The sequence below is a fragment of the Micromys minutus genome (assembly GCF_963924665.1).
Source record: "Micromys minutus genome assembly, chromosome: 16".
Classification (NCBI taxonomy): domain Eukaryota; kingdom Metazoa; phylum Chordata; class Mammalia; order Rodentia; family Muridae; genus Micromys; species Micromys minutus.
The window spans coordinates 38487226-38500404 of NC_137985.1; positions in this window are offsets into that span (position 1 = coordinate 38487226).

Below are 13179 nucleotides of genomic sequence, written 5' to 3' on the forward strand. Positions count from 1 at the left end.
AGGGCTAAGGAGAAGGCAACTTGCCTATCTCGGGGGCCTACACTCCAGAGTGCACAAGGACGCTGCTACCTTTAAAGTCATGTTTACCACTTTGTCCCGTTAGTCTCATATTCGGGCATCAACCCCGAAGTGATCCACTGTTTGTCTCTTCCCCCTCTGTCCTTGCTGTTTTCATTGACTTGTGTTTGTATGTGTATGTTTGTATGTATATGTTTGTTTGTGTATTAGTATCTGGCCTACCTGTGTGTGTAGTGTAAGTTGTGCCCACAGAGGCCACAAGAGGGTGCCAGAACTCCTAGAACTGGAGTTCTGACCAGTTGTGGACCACCACATGGCTGCTGGGAATCGAACCTGGGTCTTCTGTAAGAACAAGTATCTTGAGCACTAAGCCATCTCTCCAGCCCCCTCTTCACTGTCTCCCTCTGACACCTTCTTACCGTAGTGTCTGGCTCAGTTCACCATGTAAATCTTTCTGCTTTCAGCCAACTACTTTGTTTCCTCTTCTTTTCTCTGTAGCATTCATTGTTACAGATACCATCTATTAGTTAATTTGCCAGTTGTCACCTGCCTCCCTCTGTCACATCTCCTAGGATTATGGCTCTTGCCAGTCTGCACACTCCAGGACACCCAAACAGGCATGTGCCAGGGCTATACATGAGTAGCATGTTATCATGTTCCCCTAAGCTAAACCTCTGGGCAGTTCCACAGGATGTATAATATCCTTTTGTTTCAGGTTATTTGACAGTGTCAGCCCCACCTTGACCCTTCTCTTCATACAGTCATGTGAGCTATATGTGCAGCTATATGAGCTGGCGGCACTTTGGGGAGTGAAGAATCAAAATTATGGTATAGCGTGGCATACCAAGTGATGCAGAAAAGGGGACACATGAAGAGGAAGCACATCTAGAGGTAACATTGGGAAGCATAAGTCTCAGGGACCTGAAGGGTGACACAGGCTTCCTCAACATCTCACTGGCAAAGCTCAGGATACCTTAGAGAACTCTGAGAAGTCCGTGACATTGCCAAGATGATGTTTCTTCAAGAGGATGCTCAGGGGGAAGATTACAGTGAGAAAACCATAGAGGAAGTGGACTGGAAAGAAGGGTGTCTTTTATGGGGAGCTTCTGGGTATGAGGCAAATGAAGCAAAGCCAGGAAGTGGGAGGAGCGAAGAGTTTTTCCAAATAATGTCACTAGGTGGCGCCCGAAGACAGAAACTGGAAGGCTAGACACGTGTGAGCAGGCAGATTCTCCTAGTCAATTCCCGGAAATGACTCAGCAGGGATGACTTCGGCAGGTGGGGGTTCTTCCGCTTGCGACCCAGGCACTCCTCATCGCATTGCCTCATTACAGCAGGCGGAGGGTGCAGATCAGGTGGTCTTCTTGTTTCATTCAACATCAGCATCCATTTCAGTTCTTTCCCATCTGGGCAGTGTAGTGGGAGGAGACCTGACTGGTCCCTGCACGGACAACGTGAAGTAAGTGGATGACACAGGAGAAAACACTCTGACCCAGCCCAGCCCACAGATCTAGCGCATTCTCTCCCCTGAAATCAAGCATCACTAATCAACTTCACCCCGTGCCTAGCATTTATGACATGATGCCCTACAGTCTGAGTAGCCTGTTTAAAAGTACATATCTTATCTCCCCAACTGTGTAATGTAGCACGTGCTGGTCATATCTTATTAATCACTTTTATCTTGTGAACGTCCCTACCCAACATTCAGCGTAGTTATCTGGACCACTGGCCTGTTTGGTAAAGAGCTGATGATGGTGGTGGTGGTGATGATGGAGGAGGAGGAAGAAGATGAAGAAGAAGGAGGAGGAGGAAGAGATGAAGGAGAAGGAGGAGATGAAGAAGAAGAAGGAGGAGGAGGAGGAAGAAGAAGAAGAGGAAGAAGAAGAAGAAGAAGAAGAAGAAGAAGAAGAATCTACAGGCCATCTCCAATGAGACATTGCCTAGCAAGTCGTACACATCATATATATTAACGATGACAAAGGTCACCAAAGCAGAAAGGTACCTGGGCTGGATGTGAGGGTACTCAGCAGTTCTCCTTCCAGAAACAGCATATCCTAAAGTGGTACAGAGACGCCTCATAGCAAGGCCTTCATCATCCCCATAATAGAGCACTTGGGGCCATAACAACAATTCCATTGTTATCCCCTACTGGGCTGCAGTCTGGAAATAGAGGAATGCAAGGCCTAAAAATCAGTAATGATGTGTCCAACATACCTGTCGTCTATGCAGCACTGAGTCCACACCTCTGTCTACACAGCAGCTGTTGTGCTTTATAGAAGGGAACCAGGACATGTTTGATAGAGCCAGGTATGGTGTGGTGGGAGGGGTACCTGGATGGGGCCGTGCTGAGACATCCCTTCCCCCTGAGGTACCAGCCATGGTGTAGAATAGAGTTTATTTAGGGTATGGGAAGGGGAGTTGAGGAGGGAGTAGAGACAGAGAGAGAGAGCAGGGAGGAAGAGGAGAGGACAGCCAGGAACATGTGGAGAGGGATGAGGGGAGAGGAGAAAGGAGTCGGGGAGAGAAGAGAGTCAGAGAGAAGGGGCAGAAAGAGCAAGGAGGGACCAAACAGCCTCCTTCATAGCAATCCAAGCCTACCTGGGAGTTTCCAGGTAACTGTTGGGAGGAGCCTAGAAGGAATGTTAACAGTAGCCATGCCATGGTACCCCACTGCCTACTTGCCGGTTCGAGGCAATGGTGGTATGAAGCCAAGTGTATACCGCCGGCTGACCAGGGCCAGAGCTGGAAGGAGGAGGTGGTGACCAAAGATACCCAGATGTGAGACTTGCTCAAGCCCACTTGTTTGTATGAGCAGCTCCCCACATTTGAGGGGGGAGACCTCACCCTTTACCAAGCTGATGCCATCTTGAGGCGCCTGGGACGTTCTTTTGGGCTTTACAGGAAAGACCAGAGGGAGGGCGCCCTGGTGGATTCGGTGAATGGGGGGGTGGAGGACCTTCGCTGCAAATATGTCACCCTCATCTATCCCAAGGATGAGAATGGTAAGGATGAGTATCCAAAAGCCCTGCCTGGGCATCTGAAGACTTTTGAGACCCTGCTGTCCCAGATCCAGGGAAGCAAAGCTTTTACCGTCAGTTTGCAGGTCTCCTTTGCCGGTTACAACTTGCTGGACCTGTTGCAGCACCACAGATTCCTGACCCCTGGCTGCTGGACAACGTCTTCCTGCTCTCTGCCAGTGTGGCCCATCTCAGTTCCCAGCCCAACATCAGGGCCTTCCTGTCCTCCCCAACCATGCGAACCATCCCATCAACGGCAGTGGCAAACCGTAGTGGACTGAAGAGACAGGAACTGCTTGTCCTCCTTTTCCCAGGACTAATAAAGTTTGTAAGACAAAAAAAAAAAAAAAAGGTAATGATATTCACTTATTCTTCCTTGCAAGGACACATTCATTCATTCATTCATTCATTTGCCAGGCATCTACTTTACTCTCTTTCTTTTTACTTACTTTACTATTAAAATTGATAATGAGCTACAATAAAGAGCAAGCTAATGTGAACCTAGTCTCTTTCCTTGCTAAGTTTAAAATCTTCCCACCGGCAATCAGATCATCATACCCAATAGACATGGTGGTGCATAACTGTACTCCCAGTGCTCAGGAGGTGGAGGCAGGAAGGTCACAAGTTCATGGTCATCCTTAACTCTGTGAAGTATGAAATTGTGGCCGTGGTCAGTGCTCCATGGGAGAGGTTTCTGGCCACATGAAGGCATGTTGTAGGAAGATTTAGACAGGAAAGGGGCCCCTTTCACACCACAGAGCTCAGAAACTGTGCAGAAGCAGATGCCTGTGTCAAGCCATATATGACCTCAATGGAATCCACCTGTCACCACACTGATCTATGTCCCTGGAGGAGCAAATTGACCAACCACCTTGTAGCTGATCTTTGAAGATGCCCTGTCCAGAGGGCAGCTAGACAGAAAGGGTCTACACATTAAGGATTTAACAGCCAGACACACATTCAACTGGTGGTCTACAACTCACCGTTCACCCATTTCGTCAACTTAAGTGGGAAAAAAACACCAAGTGCATATGAGATGAACAACTTGTCCCAGTTCCAGGAACTTCCCCAGTGTTAGCATTAAAAGGCCATCTTCTGGTGAGTTCTTTTGATTTTTTTTTTGTTATGTTTTATTGAGACTGGTCTCTGAAATTCAAGCTGGTCAAAAATGCACTACACAGTCCAGATTAGCCCCCCTGAGATCCTCCTGCCTCAGCATCCTAAGTGCTGTAATAGTAGACTGTACCATCATACCTGGCCATCTCAAGTTATTGAATGTTGCCAGGTAATGTTCTGTAAAGTCAAGAACCAAAGTCCTAAGTAATCTAAGTGCTTTGTGGCACCTTCATGTGTACAATCCTAGTTCATTTACTGCTTGGTTCCAGGCCTAAGCTGGGTTGTTCTTTCTACAGGTGACACAACATAGACCTTCTCTGCTCTTTTCCTCTTTTTCTTCTTTGCTTCTCACTTGATCTTTCTACCCAGGGTTGCTGATGTGTCTAACCGACTCCTTCCATTAGCACTCCCTGGACACAGTTAAGTCAGTAATGTTCCCCCCCTCTGTCCCACTTCCGACCAGAGCATCCCCTGACAGCTCCTCTGACACCTCACAGGAGAAACACAGGACTAGTGTCTGTGATAGTGCAGAGCCCAGGGAGATGTCACAGTGGTTAAGAGCACTGCTGCTTGACCAGAGGATCTGATTCCCAGCCCCCTATCAAGGGGCTAGTGAATGTGTAAGTAGCACAACCGATTTACAAAATAGTTCTGACGGTTGGTGAGCCTCCTACAACTCCAGCTTTAGGGGATCTCGCACTATTTTCTGGTTTTTGTGAGTACCTAAACATATACGGCATGTTTGCACACTCACACCCACAAATATATATACAAACATGTATATACATATACACATACACACACACACACACACACACACACACACACACACACACACACACACATATAGTAGAAAAGCTCTTTGGAGACAGAGCCCAGTGTTGTGTTCAAGCACTCCTCCTCACTTTCTTCAGCAAGACATTTTTCAGTTGACCTAGGAGTCTATAGGTCCCGACATAAAACCTATGACTGTTTGGAGACCCTCTTTTCATTCTAATCTTGGAGCTAGAGGGTTGGGGGTTTGACACCCTCCACACCAGGCCTCTACTCCACCTACACTATAGAATGCGACTCGATTTCTAAACCATCTCAGTGCTGATGAGAGATAAACTCAGAACATGGAAGAATGTCCCAGATTGTTCTAGGGTTCCCAAAGCCAAGAGCTCCAACCCTGGCTCAGTCAGTTCATACTTCACAAAAATGGTGAGGTACTTTAATGAAACAAAGAATGTCTTTCCAACAAATGACACCTCACTAATTAGATCCTGAGAATGAAAAAAACGGCCCTTACCTCACCCCATACATAAGCAATAACACAAACTAGATCATTGTGTGATTGATTTTGACAGTCACCTTGACAGGATCTAGAATCGCCTGGGAGACAAGCTTTTAGGCATTCTGGTGAAATATTGCCTGCATTAGGTCAGTTTCTAGTTTAGGGACTAACTTGAAAAGGTTAATTGTGGTGGAAGACTCCCCCATATGGGTAGCATCATTTCATGGGTTGGGGTCATCAGCTGAAGAAAAGGAGAAAGTGACCAGGGCCACTCCCATTCTTTCCTGACAGGGGCTCTGATGAACTCCAGGCCTGCAGCACCCGGCACAAGGGTTTCCCTGCTAAGATGGACTTCACCCTAGAACCTTGACTTTCTTTATTTGCTTTTGTAGGAACAGGAAAAGGTGACGAAATAATCATAATTTTAAACCCCAAAGATCAAATTACAAAAATTCTAGTGTAACGATCTTTAGATAAATCGTGAGAAATATAACTTATAAAAAGAAAGAAGTGATACATTGCTTTACATGGAAAGAAAAACCACCCTTTAAAGGGCACTCTTAAGGAACAGGAGAAGTCGCAGATCGAAAGAAAACATTTGGAAAATGTATCTTTCAGATATTGAGAGTGTGCTAAAGGTGTCAGTATAGATAAAGAATTCATCACCCAAAGCTAAAGAGATAAAAGTGAGTGAAAGGGTAAAATTCTTACTACCACTTTACCAAAGAGATGTGCTCATTGTTTATAGGGATCAGGAAGGTCGAAACGGAGACCACACTGCAATGCGCTGTACATCCAACACAGGCGTTAAGAACGGCAGTAGCAGGCTTTTGTGAGGATGAGCAGCCACTAGGGCTCTTCTCCATTGCTGGTGGATAAAAAGATAGCACGACCGCTTGATGAAAACAGTTGACTGGTCAGTGAGATGACTCAGTGGGTAAAGACGCTAGCTGCTAAGGCTGACATCTGGAGTTGGATCCCCCAGTTGGGTGGAAGAAGAGAACCAACTCCCTCAAGCTGTCTTCTGACTTCTGCACACATGCCTCAGCATGCATGTACCCACACGCATACACAGTAACTAAACTGACTGTAATGAAAATAAAAGTAATGGCTTATTATTTCTTTTAAAGCCAAACAAAACACCATAGGACTGAATCATTCTACTTCTAGGTATTTGTGTAAGAGAAATGAAAGCATCCGTCTATACAACAATGTATCTGTTTCCAGAAGTCTTATTCCTGATAGCCCCACAGAGGAAAGAACCCAAATGTCAATCACCTGATAAAGAGCAAGCAAATTGTAACACATATACACTGTAGCACACAACCTTATAAAAAGGAAGTCAAGGACTGCTCCTGGCTAGCAGGAACTCATCTCTAAGCATAATGACTAAAAGAAGCCACACACCAGGGAGTGAAGGTTCGTCGCAGTGTCTTCCATGATATGTCATAAATGGGACTTAGAAACAAATATGTGTTGAGGGCTGGAGGGTGACCCAATACTGACTGAGGACATTTGGAGTTATGAAAATGGTGTGCTTTTTCTAATGCAAATTATACATCAATTAATTGGGCAGTTTTTTGTTTGTTTTTTTAAGAAGAATCAAGTCATGTCAAAGCCCTCCCCCACACTTCAAACGACAAAAGAGCTTTTTCTTGTTTTTATAATGAGAGTCAGACCTTTTGCTGTGGTACAGAGGGCTTGGGGGCTCCTGGTGTTCATTCAGTCTCAGGGATGCTCTATGCTCCTGTCTTTTCCTTTTCCTTCCTCCAGTGCCCTGAGTTCTTCCTTTTACTAAGAATCTAATTTGCAGTCTTGCTCCTTCCCTCTTCCCGAGACCTTTCTAGACTGCCTCGTACAAAACTGATCCCATACTCTGTTCTGGTTTATTAAATGTACTGTGTGTATGTATGTATGTGTATATATATATGTGTGTATATATGTGTGCATGTATGTATGTATGTGTGTATGTATGTATATATGTGCTTTTACTTATCCCCATGTGACATGAGGTATTTCCTTCTTAACTCTTCCTATTGCCTCTTCCTAATGAAAATTCGAGTTTCTTCTAAGAATATAGATCCTTATCAGGGTCCTGTATGTTATCTGTGAGGGGGAAGAGCCTTATGTTTGGATGGCCAAAGTTACTCAGAACTTAGAAGGTTTGTTGCTGTTGTTTGTTTGTTTGTTTGTTTTTTTCCTGACTTACTCAGGACCCCAGCACCTGGACCAAGTCTGGCACAGGGGACTTCAAAATTCTTTGTGTGGGGGGGAAGTAGGAGGGGATTTGTCAGGAAGGTTCTGATGGGATAAAGAGAGGGGCATGAGGCAAGGTGATGGGAATGAAAGGGTTAAAGTTCATTACACATGTGAGATAGCCTAAGAAGAAATAAAGAAATAAAACAGTGTATCCAGCTTCCCTGGGCCCTGTGCTAGAACTTTCCAGAGACAGAATCGAGGCCCCTGCTGTCACTCAGGGAAGCGTAGTTTTGAATATTTAAGAATAGGGTAAAAAGAAAATTTAAAACATCACTGGCTTTCAAAGAGCCTGTGGAAGCTGGTCCTGGAGTCAAAGTTGATGTATTTCCTCTTATTATTTGCTGTTGCATCAAATAAAGGCTGTGCCCTTTAAAAAATGGTCAAACATATATACAGAGCTACCATACAGCTCAGGAAGTCTGCTCCTAGATGTGTGTACCTCGAGACTTGGAAGCCTATACCCACAAGCACTGGTACACCGATGTTCATGGCACCCTTCCTTGCAACTTCCCCAAAGTGAAAGCAAATCCAGATGACCAGTGTATGATAAATGGACAAATTAAGTGCAGCATGACCTCCAGGTGGATATTATTCCACAGTAACAATGTGGAGCTGACTCAGTGGTAAAGAAGCCTGGGGCTCAAGGGTGAGACCCTGAGTTGGGATCCCCAGAACCCACATCAAAATTCCGGCAAAGTGGTTCATGACTGTAAGCCCAGTTTTGTCAAGGGAGGAGACAGGCTGATCCTGGAGCTTAGTGGGCAGGTTCTGTGAAATCAATGGGCTTCAGGTTCGGTGAGAGACCCTGCTTCCCCCCCTAATTAAATTAAAATTAAAGTGAAGAGTGATTGAGTAAAGTTCCCTGATACTGACCTTGGGCTTCCACATTCACAAATATGCACCCCACCCCACCCCATCCCCACACGCACAGAATAAAGTGCCAATGCATGAACAGGAGGCCACATATTCTCTAGTTTTGCTTATAAGAAATGTGCAGGCTAGATCTACACATGCAGAAGGTAGATTAGATGTTACTTATGGTTGTGGGAGGGACACCGGAGTAAAATGGGGACTGGCCACTAACGAGAAACTCCTCTGGGGGGGGGGGAATCAAATTAATTATGATAACGGTTTAATTGTGCAGAATGATGTGGATATAAAAACCATTTCATTATATACTCTACAACTGACTCACACCATACTTGAGTTCTGTCTCAACAAAGGTAGTTGTTAAAACCATTTTATGGAACGAATAAATTAATCTCTTCCTCTGCTCTCCGGTTTTGTTTGGTTTTGGTTTGGTTTTTTGTTTGTTTTTGTTGAGGGGGTAGGTTTTGCGTGTGTGTGTGTGTGTGTGTGTGTGTGTGTGTGTGTGTGTTTGTGTTTGTGACTAATTTTCATACCGAAATCCAGGCTGGTCTCAAACTCCTGATGATTCTTCCTGCCTCTGTTTCCTTACTGCTGGGATTATTGGCTGCAGTTAGCATGCTTGGGTTATACTGGCTAAATCTGTTCCTTCTGTTGTCTCCTGACCCTTAGGTGAACACGTCAGGACCCCGAGGAAATGTACAGCTGATAGTTCATAGCTCCTGATTTCTACACTCACAACCTTCCCTCTTCCCACATCTGGCTTGTGAATGCAACAAGAGATCTCATGGGACTCATGGTGGGTCATGCACAGGAGAGCCCCTGGTACCTGTCCCCACAGTTCACCAGAGTGAAGCATTCACCTCTTCAGCTGGACTCCCCCCACCCCTCATAATTACACCACTAGCCCCCCCCCCCTCTCTCTCTCTCTCTGTGTGTGTGTGTGTGTGTGTGTGTGTGTGTGTGTGTGTGTGATCTGCACTTGGGGTAATTAAAACAGAACTCGGGGCTGATGACTCGGACCACATGGTATCACACCAGCCTTAAGCAGTCTGGGAGAACTGGCTCATCCAGACCCTGGGGAGAATGGAGAGCCAGGGCATACAGCGCTGAGAGCCAGGGGTGAGGGAAATTGGCAAACAGGAGGGTTCTCTGCTCTTCTTCAGCCCCTACCCCGCAACTGGTGCCTGCAGCTTGTAGGGACAGGTAGTTCCAGGCAAAGCTGAACAGCTCATTGTTTTAAGCTTATGTTAGCCTGGAGGCTTTGAACTCTTTGCCAAGACCTGTGGACTACCAAGTTCCACAGGAGACACAAGTTCAAGAGTCAATCAACTATTTGCCCTACATCACAGACCTTCCATGCAGTAGAGCCTGTATTCAAATCCTGGTCTGTCTGATTCAGACATCAGAGTCTCAGCCAACGACTTCCTACTCCATAGTCTTATGATCCTAAAGAGCCAAGCTCTGGCTGGCTTAGGGAATGTCCAAGTGATGCAGGAACCATCTGAAGAAGGCAGAACCATGACTCATCTGCTGATGCTATTTTGTGGGAGGACCCAGCAATTTTTCTTTGTGATGGGAGCCTGCTGGAAGCAATTTAGATATGAAGCAACTGCTGTTTGGTACATAGTAGAGATTCAATAAAGACTTGTTGATTGACTAACTGGTTGCTTAGATTTTTGCTATACGTTGTAAGGGGAAGTAAATGAATTGCTATCAGTTAATCATCGGTTATTGATTAAGAGCACAGTATGGTTGATAGAAAAACCAGGCTTCCTAGGATTATTAATTGTGGTTTTAAATGTTAAATAAATTCATATAAGCTAGTATATTCTGAATGGGTTGAAATACATTTATGAATCCAGCTTGATAGCAATGTATAGCATCTGTTTGGATTGTCTCAGTAAGTTGAAAAAAGCTTGCATTCAAAACTATTGAGGAAAATTCCAAGTAAAAAGAGCCAAGGTCAACCATGAAAATATGCTGGTTATCTCATTAGATGGAAGGCTGAGGCAGGGATATCACGAGTTCAAGCCCAGCCTGGGCTACTTAGTGAGATCTTACATGTTTCATATAGCAAGATAAAAAGGAAGGAGGGAAAGAGGAGGAAGATAGGAGGTAGGGAAGGCAAGAGAGAGGGAAAGACAGAGGGTGGGGGATAGGAGGGAGGGAAGGAAGAAGAGAGCCTGAGATTTACATAGTAATTTTTGTAAATAATGTAACTTGATTTCTAGCATACGGTATTCAGAAAGATTTTTTTAGTTTGGTTTGGTTGTTGTTTTTTCTTTAATTTGTCATGGTGGGGCTATTTCTGAACTCTGGGAAACGAACAGCCAGTAACTTCCACATTGGAAGCTGATATATATATAAGAAAGAAACACGGAGAGGCATTAATAGTTTCAGAAATACAAGTAGCTTGGTAGAATGTTGCATACTGAGACACTAAGACCAGCTTGAGTTCAAGGCCAACCTGAGATGCTTAGCAAGAACTCAGCTCATGAAGGTCAGCAGCTGTTAGTCAAACAGGCTTTATTTAAATTTTTTCTAGTATCTACCGACTATACAATCTCAGGTGACTGACCTGTCTGTGAACCACAGTCCCGTCTTCATCTGTAAAACGGGCACAAATATAGCATCTATTCACAGTTAAGAGGGTTACACAGTGGTGGCATATGCCTTTGATTCCAGTACTTGGTAGGTAGAGGAAGGCGTATCTCTGAGTTCAAAGTCAGCTTGGCCTACTCCAAGGCTACACTGAGAAACTCTGTCTTTAAAAAAGAAATGTGGGCCCAATAGTATTAGCTATTGATTTTTGGTAGCAAAGTCCCATGATGATAAGGGCAAGGAGTAAGGTGAGTCTTCTCACTCACAAGGAAATTCATGAGGCGAGGCAGAGGAAGCTGCCCTGCCTTGTGCTCCAACAACTCCTGAAACAGGAAGGCACACAGCCAACAGCTGTTGTCTAATATATAAAAGTGAGTGAGATTTGGGGATTGAGTACAAGCTCTCTGGTTTGCTATTAGAAAACCTGAGGGTACCAATGAGCTAGTTCACAGGTCAAGGTGCTTGCCTCCAAACCTGATGACCTGAGTTTGATCCCTGAAACCCACATGATGGAAGAAGAGGACCAACTCCTACAAGTTGTCCACTGGCCCTTGCATGCATGCTGTGTCATACTCCATACTCCCAATAAAGAAATAAATGTAATAAAAAGTTTTAAGAGAAGGGAGCCTATCTCAATAACACAACCCAAACTCTGCCGATGGGTCCTGGCTCTGAGTCCCTTATTTTGACTCAACCAAGGACTGTCAGAGTTAGGATTTGTGGCTTGTATACAGCCAACTAGTGACTGTTTCTAACTTTTCCCACAGCCTGAGATCAAATGAGCTCTTGATGTTTTGGAGGAAGAATTCTGGGATTAAGCTGATTGCCCTGAGCAATGACTCTCCCATTTGACACTTCCATGACTAGGGGACTCTATCAGAATTCTGCTGTAAATATCACAACCCCTCTTGGGTAGAGCAAGGCTGGAGAAACGCACTGGGTGAAGATACTATAGGAAGGATAGTTGGCCAGAGTTAACACTAACAGTGAAAACATCCCATATCCCATCTGTGCCTCAGAGATCCCTCGGGCCCAGCTCATGCCATCCTGTGACCTCTAATCTGATCAGACTAACCACTATCGGATCACTGTCAATAGGATTCAAGCCGACTGACTGCCCCAGACTGTACTTCTAACCTCAGGGCTGGACCAAAGCCATGGTGTACTGCCCCTACAAAGTCCCATTGGTTGAAAACAGAGACAAGTTCAAGGAAAGCAACATAGTGATTAACTGACGTCTGAGATCCCTTGGCGGGAAGAACATAGCTTCACAAACACACAGGCCAAGCCAGTAGCCCTGGGAGCAAGCTTTGGGTTCTCCAGGTTAGAAGAGAAAAGGCCTCCTGTCCTGCCCACCTAGAGGTTATTTGAAGGGTCAGACAAGATTAGGAAGGAAAGAGCATTTTGCAAATGTGATATTCAGAATCTTAGCGTCAAGTTGGAGATCCCTGTCCCTTGTTAGAGACAGCATCCTTCTGGTGTCTGCCGGAGGGCCTCATCCAACAAATGTCACCAATTCCTCCTCCTAGCTAGAGCTGGGCGAAGTCACGTCAAAAGGGGCATCTCCAGAATGTCAGGGTAATAATGTAAACTCAGATTAACAATCAACCCCTGACTTTATTAACTGTATCTATGTGTAGAGAAGTCCTTTGGGATCAAAACTGCCTCTCTAAACTCTGAACAACCTAGGAGAGGAATCAAATAACATGGATGCATGCTCAGATATTTGGAAGTGTCTTATGTTAACTGAGTTTAAAGTCTGCTTAATTTTATATCCTATTTTTAATCATTTTAAATGCATAACATTTTTTGTTGTTCTTCTTTGTTGTTTTGTTTGTTTTGTTTTGTTTACTGAGACAACAAGGGAAATGTCTGTTTTGGGTGACACAATATGATTAATCTGGGGACCTGCCGGAAGTCACCTTCAGTGGCTTCATACTTACCACCTGCTCTGATAAAAACACATCTGGAGCAGCTGAGACACAAACCCGGGAAAAAGAGGGGCACCGACATGAGACATGA